Source organism: Podarcis vaucheri (genome assembly GCF_965113315.1).
Source record: "Podarcis vaucheri genome assembly, chromosome: 8".
NCBI classification, from domain to species: domain Eukaryota; kingdom Metazoa; phylum Chordata; class Lepidosauria; order Squamata; family Lacertidae; genus Podarcis; species Podarcis vaucheri.
In genome coordinates, this window is record NC_138766.1 from 44,851,782 (window position 1) to 44,871,522 (window position 19,741).

Consider the following 19,741-nt stretch of genomic DNA (forward strand, 5'->3'; position numbering starts at 1 on the left):
CTATGGTTTTCCCAGTAGTGATGTTTGGAAGTGAGAGCTGGTCCATAAAGAAGGCTGATCGCCGAAGAATTGATGCTTTTGAATTATGGTGCTGGAGGAGACTCTTGAGAGTCCCATGGACTGCAAGAAGATCAAACCTATCCATCCTTAAGGAAATCAGCCCTGAGTGCTCACTGAAAGGACAGATCCTGAAGCTGAGACTCCAATACTTTGGCCAGCTCTTGAGAAGAGAAGACTCCCTGGAAAATACCCTGATGTTGGGAAAGATTGAGTGCACAAGGAGAAAGGGACGACAGAGGACAAGATGGTTGGATAGTGTTCTTGAAGCTAACAGCATGAGTTTGACCAAACTGGGGGAGGCAGTGGAAGACAGGAGTGCCTGGCATGCTCTGGTTCATGGGGTCACAAAGAGTCGGACATGACTAAACGACTAAACAACAACAACAACATAGCAAGAATATTTTCCAGTATCTATCCCTTTGGTTTCCCTATATATATACTGGTTTCTGTTTTAAATTCTTTCTTAATACCTATCTCTAATGTCTAGCTTTGCTTTATCAGTCACTGGCAAATCACACACACTGTCTCTAGAAGCGAAAACACTTTTGTTTACTCTGTATCCAGTGTGGTCCTACCACTGGTTTGGGAAGCAGTGAACACATTATGTTAGCCATCTATATTTATCCTGTATCCATCCTGGGTTTTTAAAATATGAAATACTGTATTTTGGTGCATCTTTTTCCTAAACCACCTTAGATATGAGTTGAGAATAAGAACGGCTGCCTCTCTCTCTTGCCTCTAGCCCCTTCCTGAAGGAAGCCCTCCTGGGAAGCCCTTGCTTTGATCTCTTCTCTCTCTCCAGCCTTCCCTCTAGGGAAGACAGGTGATAAAGCAGAATGAGAAATGCTTCAGTTATGACAAATTGTCGAGGCAAAAAATAAATAAATTGCTGTGCTCAAAGCAACAGGCAATTGAGACATGGATTGTCACACATGGTGTTTGTGCATAGTATATCGCATGTGCACTTTGGAAAATTTATAGCTGTTGGAGGCTTTCCACTCTCAGTGGCATCTAGTGACATATAAACACTACCATTCTCTGAGTATTCTTACATGAGATCTTTTTAAATAAATAAATAAAAATTGAATGCTCAAATGTAAAACCAGGTGGGCAATTGAACCAGAAGATACAATTCAAAATTTTAAGACGATACAATTCCACCATGAAGTTATTGGGACTTTGGCTTTTTGCTTAAATCCCACTTATTTCAAGAGATTGTCCAGGTGTGCATATCTCTAGATTGAGCTGATTCATATTTTGTAAGTTGTACTGTGACATTGCTATTTATTCCATTTTTTTACAGCTTTTTCGTTTTTAAAGAGCTTTTGCATCTTATTTAGGTTGTTGGGTGAAGCTTGCCCTAACAGCATTTTGGTTGATGGAAGTCTCTAAACCAAATACTTGTCAGTTGCTGTTTATGATGGCATTGCCAGAGTTGAGCCGTGCAGGATGCTGCTGCTTCCCTTCTTGCATGCTTAATATGCCACTGTTAGCACATAAGCAGAAGACCTTTATTCTTCTTCTTTTTAGATGAGCCTCTGATATGTTTTACCTAATATGTTTTTACAAAGATGTTGTATTATGATGCTTTTCTGTTGCTTATTTTGTGGTTAGATCTGTTTTTCCATTTTGTTGTGAGAGATATATATATATAGAGAGAGAGAGAGAACTGCCTTGAGCTTGATTTCATCATAGAACAGTGGGATAGTAACATCCAAGTAAATAAACAAGCTCGGCACAACATCTTTCAAGGATAAGTGAGATGTTGAGTGAGAATAATTGAGAAATTATTAGTCACAACATACCCGGCTGATCCAATCAGATCAAATTTCTAGAGCTACTAGAAAAAAGTTACAATATATTAGGAAATTACTATTGTTTAAAGTAAAAAGTACTTTTTTAAAAAAAGGTAATAGTTTTGTGATATATGTATCTGAGCAACTTGATTTTAACATGAATGAACTCTTTTCTTTAAGGCTAAAAGGCTGTGCCTTTAATGTTTTCCATAAAGATTGCTATTTCTTGTTTTTGTCACTTGCTGGCATGCAATAAGGCATTTTAGCACCTCTTGCTTCAGATTAATGCAGAAGATTACTTTAAACAACAGCTGATTTTAATCACGTTAATATCAACTCACCCTCTTCTTTTATAAATAACATTTTAAAACACATTTGTATTATTTTCAGCTCAGTATTTTCCAAACAGTTAAGCTCATCAGAGGCAGCATAGACAGAAAATACTTTGCTTTGTTTACTTGATGATTTTCACCTATGAGTGGTATCTGGCTAAGTCAAACCCATGCATGTCCAAGCAAGACCACAAAGCTGGATGGGATCCAAAAGGCCATGCAGTCCAACTCCACATGGTGAGGCAGGAGAGCTATCCACCAGGATACAACAGATAAAACAAACTATTATCAGATAATATTAGATAATGTATTTTTATGTTGTAAACTGACCTGAGATCTATGGATGAAAGGCGGTATATTAATTTAATGATTGCTTACCCATTTCTAAGGGACGCGGGTGGTGCTGTGGTCTAAACCACAGAGCCTAGGGCTTGCCGATCAGAAGGTTGGCAGTTCGAATCCCCGCAACGGGGTGAGCTCCCGTTGTTCGTTCCCTGCTCCTACCAACCTAGCAGTTCGAAAGCACGTCAAAGTGCAAGTAAATAAATAGGTACCACTCCAGCGGAAGGTAAATGGCATTTCCGAGCGCTGCTCTCGTTTTGCCAGAAGCGGCTTAGTCATGCTGGCCACATGACCCAGAAAAACTGTCTGCAGACAAACACCGGCTCCCTCGGCCAGTAAAGCAAGATGAGTGCGGAACTCCAGAGTTGTCCGCGACAGGACCTAACGGTCAGGACAGTGGCGTAGCGTGGGTTGTCAGCACCCGGGGCAAGGCAAGTAATTTGCGCCCCCTAACCCGTGGATTTGCGCCCCCTAACCCTAACCCCCAGATGTTGCGCCCAGTGCGGCCAGGCCCCCCTGCACCCCCCACGCTACGCCACTGGGTCAGGAGTCCCTTTTCCTTTTACCCATTTCTGGTTGGTAGGCAGTTATGGTCCCTCACTGGTCAGCCACCATCTCTGGCAGACAGGATTTCAACGGGCAGGACTTCCGCCCAGACTGCAAAATTTAAATGGGCCAAACAGAGGCCCACTAGTGTGTGGAAGCAGCCCTGGCAGACTGTGAGCCGGATGACTCCACTCCGGTCTGCCAGTGATGCTTAAAAGCCATCTACATCAGGGTAGTATTTAATAAATAATAATAATAAGGATATTTTCAGCCACGTGATAATACAATTCTACTACTGTCCCCCATTTCTTGCAGTTTAGTATCTTAAATAAGAGTCAGACCACTGGTCCATCTAGCTTAGGGGATTTTTTTCCATCTCTAACCCTGGTCTATACAGCCTGGTAGCAGCTGTCCACACATGAATCTTCCTGAGCTCTACCTAAAGATACCAGAGATTGTATGCAAAGCATGTATGCTATCACTAAGCTATGTCTCTTCCCCCACGGATATGATCTAACACTGTTCTCACTATCAAGAGTTGTTTAGGGAAAGTGGTTGATTGATGGCACCACCAACCGTATCCAAGAAGCCTATTTTATTCAACTTCCATTCCCAGAAAACCAGACTATCAGTGATCTAAGGTCAGCTCATTCATCAGATCATAAGTTGCTTGTCATGTTCACATTTATAACCAACTACTAGTAACTCTATTAGGATGGAGGCTTTGCTCAGCACCAGCCAAGACTTTCAGTGCTTTCAGCCAATTTATGGATTATGCCTCTGGTGGAGAAGGTACACACTATGTGGCAGGAAACCACAGTTCACGAATGAATTCATAGGGATTTAACTGTTGAAGGATCGGTGAAACTGATGGATGTCCCCACATACACAGAGCCAATTATTCAAATTGCCAGTATAGTCACATCATACATAGTTGCTAACTATGAAAAAAGTAGTTTAGCAGTAGTAGTAGCTGCAGTTCAGGCAAACATTTTTTGAGTGGTGGCGGGAAACAATGTTCATTACAAACCATGCATACAAGCTGTTAAACCTATTACGAAGTGACTGGCACATTCATGATACACAGTGGAAAGTCTAAAACAAAAGTAAACTGTTGTGGAAATCATTTTAATAGCATGCAGATGAATATGATGGTCTGCTTTCAGACCATTCCAAAACAAAGGTGAAATAACAAATTACAAAATATGCTACAAGAAAAATCATTGAGCTTGTAATGCTTACCTATACTGTATAATCAAGTGCCATTTCTCCAAGAAGCTCTTCTCTAACTCAGAATGCATGAACAGTCAGCATTCTATAGGCTAGGACCCTCAAAGCCACATGCTTTTTGGGTAGTGTGTATTGACATTTGTAACATTAGCTAACACATAACTTTCAATAAAACTCATGACCCTGACCAATTAACCAAGCAGTCTTTTATTTGATGACTATTTTCTCTGCTGTCTTATTATTAACCTTTGTAAGCTCCTCTGGGAACTTTTTTAAAACTGAAGAGCAGGATACAAATGCTTTAAATAAGATTGGGGTCATTTCTTTTGTTTGTTTCTTGCAGTGTGTGTGTGTGTTGGTACCCAGCCATCTCTAAAGCACTCTTTATTTTGGAAGTGTATTTGTCTGGAGGTAGGGTGGCTGAGCTTCCAGGTAGCTCCCTGCTATGGCAAATGAGTGGGATGAGTGCAAGGCAAATGAAACCAAGGGAACAATACAATAATGTGCCTGTGTGCAATTCCGCATGTACATGAGCCAACGTTACAAACTGAGAAAGAACTACAATCCATTTCTGAATGCTAACCAAAAAAACTTATAAAGACCAAATCAATACCTAATCAAGCGGAGGAGAGTTCACCCATCACTAGGCTGATGCTTAACAGCTTTTAAATCAGCTCTCAAACACCTTTAAACAAGCACCAGGAATGGACAACAAATGAGCCAAATGCAGCCAGAGAGGTACTTTCTCTACAGGCTGCAGGGTCTGTCATTTCAAAATAATACAAGCTTCTGCATGAGCAGAAATGCATTTGAAAACAATATGATTACAAAAATACCTGAAATATTAGAAACAAGAAGTTGAATGAAAATGAAACCAAACTCGTGGTTTTCAATTCTCATGTGCTGTTAAATTTAATTATCTATTGTCTTTAAGGGTAGTCTTAAAGTAAAACATAATAATTACTTGAGATTCTAATCTAGAACATAATAGCAGCAGTAATGTTTTAGCATTACAGAAGCTTAATTGGAATAACGGCCAAAGTATAGCAAATTAATGTTGATTAACACTATGGCAAATAAAACACTTCTCTCTCTCTTGTTCACTCTGGGATCCAGATGGATACTAGTTAGTATACTTTATTTGACAAAAGTCATATTTCATAACTGTGTTTTACTTTGGCTTGGTTAAAGTAGCTGTGACTTTTTCTTAGGGAAAATGGGTGTTGGAGCCATAAGGTCTGCTACAGTCGCCAGCAGACAGCATATAAAAGAGTACTAGAGATTATACCGAGTTCAACATTAACAGTATGTTAAAGAAATGACAGTAAATTGTTAATGGTGCCGTAAGAGGTAGAGTGGAATCATTTTGTACTGCAAACATGTCTTCCAGAGAAAATGTCCCAACATTAAGAAAAAAAAGATAGCTTTCAGCTGTTATTAAATAAGAAGCTAATGTTCCATTTCTTCTGGGAAATTGGTACTTTCTCTTTAATGGGAATGAAAAATAAAAAGAAAGCAGAATGTAAGTATACGCATAACAAACCCTACAAGACCATTTCTTAGGTTTAGCATCCTGTTGGCTACCCACAACCACCGTAATTGAGTACTGCCTAAAGTAGCAATCATTAGTACCCAAGGTCACTCAAAGGTCTGCCCCAAAAACATGATTCACATGGGAGACAAACCTGTTTAAAAAAATAATTCCTGCCTCAAACTAACTAATGAAAGGCAAGAGCAAGGAATGTCATTTTCCCACTGGAATTCAGTATTGTGCTGAGGTAAGAGACAGAGGAGCTACTGAAGATATGAGATAGCGCTCCTCCAGCTCATCTTGGATTAACACAGGCATGATCCAATTATTTCCCCTCTCTCCCTCCAAATCAGGAATAGCTCAGAAGGATGAGCCTTCCATAGTGTGCTATTGCTTCTCACCCTTAGTTTTACCTTCAAAATAGCCATCTTAACAAAGCAATGGAAAAACATCTGCCGATACCTGTATTTTACTATTAAAATAACTATTGAACTGGGAAAGCTGCCAAGCTATAGAAAATAAATCCTTAAACCTTAAAAATGGCACTGCTGGATCAGGCCAAAGGCCCATCTAATCCAACCAGGACATGGACGCAACAACACTCTCCTCACTTGGAATTTCCAGCAACATTGTGGCTAGTAGCCATTGATAACTTGATCATCCATTCATTCATCCAATCCTCTTTAAAGCCATTGAACTTGGCGGTGATTATATTTGTTGCATTTAGGGACACCCACTGGGACGTGGGTGGCGCTGTGGGTTAAACCACAAATCCTAGGACTTGCCGATCAGAAGGTTGGCGGTTCGAATCCCCGCAACTGGGTGAGCTCCTGTTGCTCGGTCCCTGCTCCTGCCAACCTAGCAGTTCGAAATCACCTCAAAGTGCAAGTAGATAAATAGGTACCGCTCCGGCAGGAAGGTAAACGGCGTTTCCGTGCGCTGCTCTGGTTTGCCAGAAGCGGCTTAGTCATGCTGGCCACATGACCCAAAAGCCATACACTGGCTCCCTTGGCCAATAAAGCGAGATGAGCGCCGCAACCTCAGAGTCGGTCATGACTGGACCTAATGGTCAGGGGTCCCTTTACCTTTACTATTTAGGAACAATAGGAAAATCTTACATACAAAAAATGATGCTGGGTAATATGACTAAAGGTAACTAAGCTCAACTGCTATTTTTAAAACAATTCTGGCTCTACTGTAAAATATGGACATCTTCCTGAAGAAATATCACAAATACTTCACTATTCAACAGACATTTTATATATACAGTATATAACTCTTCATTTACAGTTCTGAACAGCTGAACCAAGTTTCTTTTTTCAATCTCCAGAATCTGTTTGATGCAAAATCCTGCACAAGGGAAAGGGGGGGGGAGGAGTACAAACAGAATGTTCAAGTCTATTGAAGTATCTTTTAAAAAATAATCAAGTTGAGAAGTTCAGCTTTTTTAAGAGGCCACATTTAACAGTCAGTGTAATCAAACACAATCTTCCTTCTGTGTTTTGTGTTCATAAACCTTCATGTGGAGGCTCTGAAACGAAGCCAAGGGAGAAAATGTTAGTCCTAACTGCACTTTAAAGTTGACCATTTATACTGCTAAATCTGCACTTATGTGGAAGTTTTTATAGGTATTATGGCTTTATGTGACTGAACTGCATTTTCTCTTTAAAAAGGAAGGGGGTGGGGAGAGAGAGCTTTCCCACATGTTAAATGTTTTGGATCAGATATCCTATTATCTTAGCTCTCTTTAAAATATCCTCAGGTTGCTCCATATTGAAAAGCTTTTGGAATATGTGGATGTCAGATAATATAAACAGCAAAGTCTACTCAGGATGCAAACTTTCAATAAAGTTTCTGAAAAGTGACTGTACATATGTGTTGGATATCCAAAAAGTTGCATAAAAGTCTTGCCCATATAGTTGCCAGCTGGCAAGGTGCTGCTCCTGTTATTAAATTTATCAGTCAATCCTCATGGAACTCTGGACAACTGAATGTTCAAGATCAAACTCTTCAAGCTTCTAAATATAGTCATTGAAAAGGGTCTGGGTCCAATAATACAGTGTCATTCCTGGATCACTTCTCAGTGCAATCCATTTTTACAGCAGGATCAATATGTTAATTTTTCCTAGACTGTGTCCTCAAGGAAAACATTGTGTGTTTGAATGTTGACTCACAAAGAAGAAGAAGAAGAAGAAGTAGTAGTAGTAGTAGTAGTAGTAGTAGTAGTCGTCGTCCTTTGGCACAATTGTTTCCACCTGCAAGGAGTTTGTTATGGGGAAGCAATCCAGTCTAGGTAGCACAGTTCAGAACAAAGCTTTAATATTTGGTTGTGCTGGTTCTGTAAACCAACTCAGGGCTTATTCACATTTCCTAGTGTCCTGCTGTTTCTCTCCAGGGAAAAGCACATTTTAGCTCTCAGTTGGAGCAAACAGCAATTTGAGTTTTCTCCAGATTGCCATTTGTTCTGCTCTATTGCTAAAGAACGGATTTTCCCTTGGAAGGGAGTGGCAAGGGGAAAACCACTCTGACCTGTGCAGCACAAGCTAAAGTGTGGAGGAGCCCTTACAATGGATGCTTCCAGACAGGAGGCTTAGAATCACAGAATTGTAGAGTTGGAAGGGACCCCGAGTGTCAACTCTTCAACCGTCTGCAATGCAGTAATTTTAAAATGTGGTTTCTCCATCCAATTTGAAACCATACCAGACGTTGCCTACTTAGTTTTGCAAATGTGCTGCAGGTAAAGCAGTGTCTAGGCCTTGTTCCCTTCCAGGTAAAATCCCCTAGAGTAATTTCTTTGCCCCTCATAGCCCTTCAGCCTGGATTGGATTATGCCCATGGTTCCTCATCTTCCATAAATTCAGCCAAATGTTACATCCTCACACATGTATCAATAGGTCTACTACTGCATGGCTAAAGGAAGATAAACAAGCAAAAAGGCACCATGATGGGCCCGTGGTGGGGCATGCATGGGATTACAGCACAGATCAGGAGTCAGCTATAATCTAACAGTGGCAGGCATAATCTCAGGGGCCAAATAGAGAGGCCTAGAAAGTCACATTTGCACTATGAGTCTGAGATTCCCCATCCTTGAGGGTCCCCATCCCTGCTCTAACATAAGGTTCCTTAAGATAAATCATATGTGTGAATGTATGTGCATTGGATCAAACTATTAGCCTGAAATAGAGCAATAGTTCACCCATAATTTAAATCTTACAAGGAGCATTACATTAGTATTTGGTTCCTATTATATCTTAATATCTTGCAGCATTCCATATAAGCCACCTGTCCAGGCTAGAATAGATAGACCATTAGATGTCCTTTGTATATTGTCCCTGGGTTTCCTAGAATTCTTATCATCTCTTGGAACTGCTATTCAAACTGCTTCAAAGGTTATTGCTAATATCATTTGTTTTGTTTTCTGCTGTGTATAGTCGCACCATGCCTAGAAACTCAGCTATCCTGCAGTCCATTTGTTTTTAATGGCTTTTTAAAAAAACAACAACACTATGCCTATTCTTCTTCTGTGTGCAGTCTCTCATGGCAAGTATGATGACAACCTTCCAATCTTAATAGGTTATAGAGCAAAAATCTTCCAAACACTACTTTTCCAAAAATATTGGGTCCCAGTCTGACTGAGAGAAAAAAGAAGATCCATCAGATGCTTTGTCTCAGGGGTTCCCAAACTTATTTGGCCTACTGCCCCTTTTCATAAAAAAGGTACTCAGCACCCCCTGGAAATCTACCTTCTTTAGGCTGCGATCCACTTCCCGATGAAGCTGAAAGGAGTTCACCCAAGCCTAGGAAAACCCCTCGCCTCCAGACCCAAGGGAGGTGTTGTCACCGTCCTGCAATGGCACTCAACCTGGCGATAAGCGTCATCACACAACAGATGAAACATGTATGAATGGTTTTTCAAAATTTTCTTCTCTTCACTTATTTCTTTATGCTTCCACTGTCCCCTTATTTTAATTCAATGCCCCCCAGTTGCACCCGAGGCTACTACCATCTCCGTGGATCATTCCAGCACCCCTAGCGGGCAGTATCACCCACTTTGGGAAACAATGGTTTATTTATTTACTCCACTTATCTCCTTCCTTCCATCCATTAAGGAGCTCAAGGAGGCATACAAGGTTTTTACCCGGCTCCTGGTTTAATACTTACAACAACCCTGTGATGGGGGTTTGTCTGAGAAAGAGTCACTGGCCAAAGATCACTCAGTGAGATTCATTAGAATCTGGGTCTCCTCAGCCCTAGTTTGACACCTTAACCACTAACGTATATTGGCAACATTCAGATCCTAGACGGGGGTTTGTTAGGGGTTTGTACTTGAAAAATATAGCAGAATTCTGAAGGGAAAGATGAGGAAGCTGATCAGTTGGGAAGACCCATTAGTCAGACACAGTCTGATGGCTATAGACATCATCAAGGCAGCCAACTTGCTCTTACAACAGCCAGAGCCAAACTGAGCTCCTAGGTGCTGGAGTAAGCCCTGCTATCTCTGAACCAAGCGCTTCAATATACCTTAAAGGCACAATTATCTAATCAAGAGCTTAGGACTCCTTTGGAACTCCATGGTTTCCTCATGGGCCATTTGCCATCTCATTCAAGGAAACCCGTGTAAATGTGAAATCCAGGGGAAAGAATTAGGCATGACACTGATTTATTATTTTTTCAGTGCACTCCCCTATGTAAGATGTTGATATACATATGTGAAGATTGGTTTCTACAATTTATTGCTGTGCAGGACCCTCAACAGTTTGCACGACTGATGTTGATGGGCAGATCACATTAGGTCTTTCAATAATGATGTTTATTTATGGGTAAGAATTATATTAATACAAAAGTTAAAGATACTATACTGCAGTCTTGTATATAACTACTATTAAACACCATTATATATATTATTCCCCTATGTTATGTAAGAGAATATTAGAACTTTAAAGCAATATACTCAGAAAACACTCTATAGCACAATCTCCTTTAAAAACAAGCTGAGATATGCATGGCATCCATTGTTATCAGAGTTCTTGGCATACAGATTTAACAAATATTACACATGCCTAAAGTGTAGGCTTAACCAGCTGGTCCTTATCCTAATCTGACCCCAAGAACTGGGTGTGACTATTGAAAACCCTTTTCAAGGCAAAAATTTGTTTCTAGGATATTTATGAAGCAAGTTTGCCATATTTGCTAATCCTAGAAAAGAATGAGACATTTCTAAAGTAAGCAGAGAATGCAAGATTTTGACTAACATGAGTAAATTTCCATGGTAGGCTTGTGTAGTAAAATATACCTATGGAAAATTTCTACCTTAAACTTTTAAGTAATTGAAAAGATTACATGAGAGAGAGATGAATATCTTTTAAGAAGACATTCAGTAGCTAATTAAAATCAGATCCAGTGCATGTTGCATAGGCATAGAAAGTAAAAAGGTGATTGGAATGTCTTGGCTTCATTTTACCTTCTTGCACAGTAAGAAATTATATATTTATCATATTTGAAATATATGGCGGCTAACAGATTGAGATTGAATCCTGACAAGACAGAAGTACTGTTTTAGGGGGACAGGAGGCAGGCAGGTGTGGAGGACTCCCTGGTCCTGAATGGGGTAACTGTGCCCCTGAAGGACCAGGTGTGCAGCCTGGGAGTCATTTGGGACTCACAGCTGTCCATGGAGGCACAGGTCAATTCTGTGTCCAGGGCAGCTGTTTATCAGCTCCATCTGGGACGCAGGCTGAGACCCTACCTGCCCGCGGATTGTCTTGCCAGAGTGCTGCATGCTCTAATTATCTCTTGCTTGGACTTCTGAAATGCGCTCTATGTGGGACTACCTTTCAAGGTGACCCAAAAACTACAACTAATCAGACAAAACTTTTCCCATGGACCCCTTTAGTGAAGTAAAAAATTGGTTCTAGTTTTGACTAAGGATCCAACTGAATGCATTTCCTGTCAAAAGCTGTGACTGTTAATATGAGATAGGCAAAACCTCCAGACATGCCCCATTTGCCTGCAAGCAAAGTCCTCCCTGGCCCTGAATATGGCGACTAATTAATTCCACAGCAAGGTTGTGCTACAGAACTGTCTGCCTACTTTCAGGCACAGCCAAGAGATACGGGGGGTGGCATCCATTTCCAACTGTGCCGTTCACTCACAGCACAGATGGAATTTATACTATAGAGATGTATCTGAGAGAAGACTAGCTCCCCCAGTTCTGTCTCCCTAAACCACGTCCACTGAACCAGCCACAATTGGCCAATCTGAAGTTACGTAATTTTTTGGCGATTTGACGCAGAAGACCCCCAAGTGGCCAATGCTGTTAGTGCCACTGGCAGTCATGTAGGTGAGGACCCCTGCCCTCCCCAATTCCCCCACAGCCATGCCAAGCTACAATCGCTGCCACTGGAAAAAACAGTAAGCCGTCTGTATCAAGGAATCTTGTTCAGTAATTAGTGTGGTTTAAGTGCATCTATCTGTAAAAATAAATAAATCTCTAGATGTGGGATTCTGGGGAATATTTAAAGAAATCCAATTACTGCCCCAGTGAAGTTCATAATGGATTCTTCTAAAAAGCAGGAATTGGAAGTCACTGAGCATACCAGAATGAGTTTGCACTATGTTTACCCCCTGTTTCCTGGAAGGTAGAGAGCAATCAGATGAATCAATATTTATAAAAACAAGACAAAAAAAATCCTCAGGCTTTTAAAGTTTCTTGGTTGTTGTTTTTTCTGGGTAAAAGAGCATGGAAGGGACTCCTTTATTCTTTCCTTTGTAATGTAATTTAATGTGGCAGATGCTTTTACCCAGTGTTGGAGCCACAGCTGGGAATGGTCATGTATGCTTTCTGGACTATATAATGCAAGCCAGTAATCTGTATCTATCAGTCATCAGTCACCTACTTCAAAATCAGTTTCATATGACCTATATAAATACATGGGGGAGCTTTGACTGTTCCAGTTCACAAAACTTTCCTGAATTCAAGGGAAGCAAATTTTGTGCCCTGTGAGTTGGTGGTACATTTTATTGGCTTCTAAAGCAATCATCCACAATGTGTGACCCAGCAAACCCAAAATTATCACCAGGATACATATGATGGCCTAGTAAATGTTTCACTTGCCTTCTAGTAATGGTGGAACAGTGAAATTGTCAGCACCAGGCAAGCCACACAAGACTGCTGGGCTCCATATGGCTTAGTGGGTCAGACATTGTGCAGGCATGTTCTAAATGCTACAGAAATGTGATTACCCTTTTTTTTGGAAGGAGCTATAAAAGAATATTTGAATCAAAAGGTTTGAGATATAGCCTTGGTTGAAAAATTGACAAATAAAATTGGCTTGGGGGACTAAAAAGAGGGATAGTTTTGGATCAGAATGGTTTGATTTTGTACTGCATGTTAGTAAGAAAATGAATGTTGTAATGCCTCCATCTAATTATACTACTCTGTAGAACTCATAGCTGTTTATTTTTTGGTGTCGTTACATTTCTGCTGTACTTTGAAGAGAGTAATTATTGTGTGATTCTTGCCATGCCTGTTAGTTTCTGCAACAGAGTTTAATTTACATTTTAGGTTCAAATTTTATTTATGCCTTAAGGTATGTTTTTTGCCTCTGTTTGGCCCTCAGGACTCTGCCTGGACTACCTCTCCCTACCCTGCTCTGTGTCATCTTCTACTGACTTTACCTTGCTGTAATGAACTGTGACAATACCTCTTGCTAGGCTAAATAGAGGGTGTAGTCCACAGTATATGGCTCACGGAAGGTTGCTTATGGTGGAATGTGGCTTTCAGGCTGAAATAGATTCCCTGCTCCAATATAAATCTGTCGCAGGACAAAGACGTAAGCAATTCTTGTCTTCAATTTAACCACAAATATAGTAATACTGAAATGATCCCCTGGTGGAGGAAAATGGCTGATCATCGTGTTTCTAAGCAGATGTCCTTGAAAATAGTGTGCACATTAATACAGGATATTTGTGCAGTTTAAAACTCAGGATCAAAGCGGAAAACACTTCAAAGAAGCCACTAGATATATCCTTGCAGATACTGGGAGAACAACCTTTCCTAGCCTTATGGCTCACTCAAAGTCCAGGATGATCACTTAATGCTTCCTTAATTATAAGTAACCAATGGCAGATTTCTCCTGATAACTAGGCATCTCTGTCTGGCTGCTGGTATATGATTAACATCAGAGTTTGAAGAACATGACATCTCTCTAGCTAAGAAGAAGGCAAAGAAATAATACAGAGCCAGATTTCAGTTTCCGTTTGGAGAACAGAGAGCTGTGATTTTCCTGTGAGTTCCTTAAAAAGCAGGGTGAGTGGAAGGGCGGTTCTGGGAATATGATTCAAAATCAGCAGATATGCTACTGCTGTATATTTGTAACTAAAACAAATGTTACGAAGACACTATAGGTTCTTCCAGACAGCCACTATTTTCGTGCAAGGTTCAATCACACATTGACAAATTCAGGTTGTGCAACTGTAGTTCATTTGGTGCTCCAGCAAAAGAAATCTGCTCCCCCAAATTATTAGGCATTTTGCAATTTAAAAAAATGTTACGAGGGAAGTGTGGGGTAACACTTGCTTTGACACAACATCATCTAACGTCCCTGCAAACAAATGAGAATGAACACTCATTAAATAGCCAACGACTATTTCCCTGGAAACATATCAGGATGAATCCTCAATAAACAGGTCATCTGGAGGGGCCTCCCAGTGCACTTTCCCACCCCAAGGAAACTATGACTATATACACATAACTAGCTTAAAGCACAGCAAGATCTTGGGGGAGGGGTGCATTTCAAGTCATATTTGCATATTGTTATAAACATTGGTAAGGTCTGATGTGTTTCTAAGTCACCCACTGTCTGTTCATGCCAATGGGTGGAGAGCAGGCAGGGATGCAACACTCCCTGGAACTCCTGTTCATTAAGTTGTCATTTGTGCATGTGCAAGCACTGTGCCTTCAGCTTTCAGTTCAGATTAAAGCTGGTTTGAGGGATAATGCATCAAACGGCAATATTTCTCCAGAAACAACAGGATAGATATAGATTGTGGCTAACATGATGTTTGTACTTGGCTTCAAAAACCAGTGTTAGGAATGAAATGGGTGCAGAGTAAATGGTAATGACAAAAGCCAGTCATTCCCCGTTAGAAATCCTCACTGTTCTTAAGCAGGGAAACACACATCAATATAGATCATAGGATCATAGAGTTGGAAGGGATCCCATCGATCATCTAGTCCAACCCCCTGCAATGAAGGAATATGCACCCCTGGGGGATCAAACCCATGACCTTGGCATTATCAGCACCACGCTGTAATCAACTGAGCTATGCAAATATAAACAGTTATCCAAACTCTTGGTGAGAACTGAAGAAAGTAATGCCATTTGTAAACACTGATTACCCCATTATACTACCTCAAAAAACACCCCCCCTAATTTACAGCAACTGTAATACTTATTGATGGCCTACAAAGTTTTGTTGCTTCTGCTTATAAGTCTTCCGGTATGCTTAGGTAATCCCTTTCAAAATAGATAAGAAATTGGTTCAGTTCAAAATGTGTGACACTGACACATACTGAGTGGGTACAGAGGCCAGGCGAACAAATCCAAACACCTTTTATCTTATTCTGTGGTAAGCTGAGGTAAAGTTTTATCTCATTTTAGCCAAGACAAATATTTCTATCCCTGGAGGATCTGAGTTTCATCAGTGGAGCAATGTAACATGACAAGCCATGCCTTTCTGGAAATTTGCTTCTTTGCCTAGGGTGCTTTGTGAGGCACACAGCCAAAAAAGACTTCAGCTACTCCAGGACTGCACTAATGTATCCAAATGTGCCTGGAGAGTTTTCAAACTCTCATGTCATAGATGTTCAAAACAAAAAACACCCCACACCCCCAAAATGAGGTGGGGTTTGGTAGGGGAAGGCTATGTAAAGAGAAGTAATCTGTGTGCCTTGTTTGTACTCAAGAAACACCAGTTGGGCATAATGGGGGCGGAACAGGGCAAAACAGGGGTGGGGCAGAACAAGGTAGGGCGGTCTTATGCACGTTCCGCCAGGAACACGACCCCCCATGCAAATCAGGGGTTGCCTCTCTCTCTCTCTCTCTCTCTCTCTCTCTCTCTCTGTGTGTGTGTGTGTGTGTGTGTGTAACATAATGGCCATTGCTAACGCAAAGGTGCAGTAGCAGGGTACCACATACAAAGTAAGGTAAGAAAGAAGCAAAAAATAATAAGAGGAACATGTGGTAACACACAAATATAAATCAAAACACCCATATTTCTCGAGTTGGTGTAGACGGTGAATGTTGAACAGCTAAGTCTGAAGCATAATAAATAAAATCCCACCAGATAACGTAAAAGTACTCTGGGTTTTCCATCCTCTTGGAGACACAATTTATGTGTCATTTTTTTCTGTAATAGCAAAAATCCGTAAATTTTTATACCACAAAGACAAATGTAGATTTTTCAAGGTTTTCCATTGTTGGGTGGTTGAAATCCTGGTTGCAGCTAGCCTTCATGTAAAAAGTTATTTAGAGTGATAGGAAATCATGTTATAAGTCCACATATTCAGTAATGATATCTGTTGGTAAAACAATTTTTATACCATGCGCAGGACGACAGAAACACTGTAGGAGTGGAGAGTCTACTTTAGAACTCCCTGAAAAGTTGTAGCAATGCTCAGTTTGCATGGCAAGCGGCCATGCTGGAAGCAGCATAAGAGCCCAAACATCTACACATATTTATTCTAGATAAGGGATGTCTCTTTAACTGTCCTGGTTTAACTAGCTGCGTAGTCTTCTGGTATGGTAGAGCCAACCTAGCTTATAAAGCATATCTCTGGCAAGATTTATGAGATATAGGGTCCATCTTGGGACTCAGCTGCTCACCATGACAAACCAGATATAGAAGTTCTACTTATCACATCATCACTTCAACTGTAAGGGCAGCTGTTGAAAATGACTTCATTGTAACAACAGAAGAAGAGCCCTGCTGGATCAAACCAAAGGTCCATGCTCTTTCCCATAGCGGCCACCTAGATGTCTCTGGGAAACTCACAAGCAGCACATGAGGGCAATAGCCTGCTCCCACTGCTGCTCTCCAGCAACTGGGACAGAGGGGCATCCTGACTGGAACATTTCCATACAGCCATCATGACTAGGAGTCAGTGATATACTTTATTGATTTATCTAATCCAGTTTTAAAGCCATCTGAGCTACTAGTCATCGTCACATTTTGTGGCAGCAAATTCCTTTAAGCTAACCATCTGTTATGTAAAGATTGTTCTGAATCTATGGCCAAGTAATTTCACTGGAAGAATCTGAGTTCTAATAGGATGACAGATAGAAAAACTTCTCTGTCCACTTTCTTCACTCCGTGCATAATGTTATAAACTTCATAAACATCCTTTCTCATGCTATGCTTCTCAGTGCCCAGACCCTAAGGATGAGGTCAAGAAAACATCTCCTGTCTCCACAAAGTCCTCCCTGCCACCAGTCTCGCCACACCTCACAAGAGTAAAGTCATTTAGGAATCAACAGAAAAGGTTGTCTAGCAGCAGAGAATTCATTTATCAGCCAGATCTGAGGTGTGTGGGTATGTATTGGGGCTCATCTAATAAAGGAGCATCAATTTCTGGACTGAGGGAGACCACATTCTAAATCTCTATAACAAAAATGCAAATAAAAGAAAACATCTCTTTTTGTGTTTTTTACCCTTACTTGTATGTCACATGGAGCTGGGCCCTTAGCTGCTCACATGGCTGCAGATTTTTAGTTAGTTAGTTGTTTGGGTGGAAAGCCTGCCCTTCTGTTGTTATACAATACAAATGGCAGCAGAGATTTTACATAGATTCCTATCTGTTGTTGTTTAAAGCCCTTCTACTATGATTTGCTTTCTTTCCCTCTTTCCAGCAGATATCAATGACATTTTAATGTCAATTTCCAGAAGGGTAATAGTGTCAGGTTCTCTGTCTTTTGGAACTCAGAGATGATGTTGACATAGCTATGAACAAAACACAGTTTTGAAGGTTCAAAGCAGATTCTGCAAAACGAAATCTGATGTAGCCAAATGCCACAAGAAGGAATTATTTTAGCACCTTTTTCTTTTTGTTGCTGTTGGCTTTGGGGAAACATAATTGTACTGAGAGACATGGCATGTTACAGTTTGCCTGTAAGCTCTTCTCAAGTAAGGAATAAGAACTGAACATGCAAGTTCCAAACTAAACATGGATTGCTTTCAACATCCATTCTAATGAGTCCTCTTACTTAAAAGCAGACAGTTGATCACAAACAATTTAGACACCACAAGCCTGATTGCTTTTTAGATATAAGGGGGAAGGCAACAGGATTCTCTTCCCTACTGTTATCAAGAAATCAGCATAAGTCAGTCAATACAGTTTACAGGGTTTACAGTACATAAAGGATGTGCCTTTGATGATGGCTGAGTGTGCATTCTCAGCATGTTAAAAGAGAAGAAAGATCAGTTCCCAGAACTGTAATCAGGAAGAAATTTTCCTGGAAAATAAGATCTGTAAATCATTGGGGTGTTTTTTTGTGCTCACCTTTTGGTGAACAACAACATGGGATGGAGTTGTCTCAGTGAATGTAACAATTATTGTGGATTTTTTAAAAATAAAAATAAAAATATTAATTACATTTATTTATTTCCCACCTTTCTCTAAGGAGTTCAGGGTAGCTTATGTAGTCTCCCCATTCATTCTCACAACAACCCTGTGAGCTGGGTTAGGTGCATAGGAAGCTGCCTTATCAGACAATTAGTCCACCTAGCTCAATACTGTCCACAATGACTGGCAGCAATTGTCCATTTTCACAGTTCTTGTGGTTGGAGAGTTCATGGCATCCTTGAAAAGGCCATGTCCAGGAGGAAGAGGGTAGAGACAGAGGGTGACCACAGAACCTGCTAAAACCTGCTTTCTGAGAAACTAAGCCCTCAAGTCTAACTGAAGACTGACCACACGGTTTTTTTTTCCCCCTTTGAGGCCCATGCCTATGTTTAATGTTAATTAGTAATGGAGTAGTGCGCTGTGGGTTAAACCACAGAGCCCAGAGCTTGCTGATCAGAAGGTCGGCAGTTCGAATCCCCGCGACGGGGTGAGCCCCCGTTGCTCGGTCCCTGCTCCTGCCAACCTAGCAGTTCGAAAGCATGTCAAAGTGCAAGTAGATAAATAGGTACCGCTCTGGCGGGAAGGTAAACGGCGTTTCCGTGTGCTGCTCTGGTTCGCCAGAAGCGGCTTAGTCATGCTGGCCACATGACCCAGAAGCTGTCTGCGGACAAACGCCGGCTCCCTCGGCCTGTAGAGCGAGATGAGCACGCAACCCCAGAGTCGGTCACAACTGGACCTAATGGTCAGGGGTCCCTTTACCTTTACCTTTAGTACATGCTTGGGTGTGACCAATAGTAATTGTGATCACACATTTTTCACATGTAACGATGTATTAGAACCATATAAATATTTGTTGTGCACAAACCATATAAATATTTGTTGTCAACCTACTCTGTGCCATCTGCTATAGCTGAATAAACTGTTTGAGCTTTCCTCCCTGCTGTGTTCATTGGCTACGTTCACCCCACTCAACTGAACACTTGTCCACTACAGTACTCTTGGAGCTGCTCTATGTGGAGAAATAATGGAAAGCCACACTGTACACTGGAATCAGAGGCACGATAATGCGAAGAACACAAGATAGTCACGTGTGCTGGGCCTCAGAATAATTAAAAGAGGCTGGAACTTCAGACCTTTCCCATGCTCCTTCAAATTCTATGATTCTAAGATTCTAAATTGTGTCCTGAAACAACAATTGACAAACAATACCAATTACAAACACATGTCCTGGGACAGACCAAGCAAAAAGAAATCTGGGGATGACATTTGTTGAGTAATGAAC

At 40.9% G+C, this 19,741-nt stretch overlaps 1 long non-coding RNA gene across 1 annotated transcript in view; it reads right to left on the minus strand.

Annotated features, from left to right (window-relative positions):
- The window catches only part of LOC309539111, a 134,328-nt gene that overhangs the window by 38,094 nt on the left and 76,493 nt on the right, over positions 1-19,741 (minus strand). The window contains exon 3 of the long non-coding RNA XR_014222696.1: positions 7,126-7,187. This is a non-coding gene — a long non-coding RNA (uncharacterized lncRNA). The remainder of the gene's footprint in view (positions 1-7,125; positions 7,188-19,741) is intronic.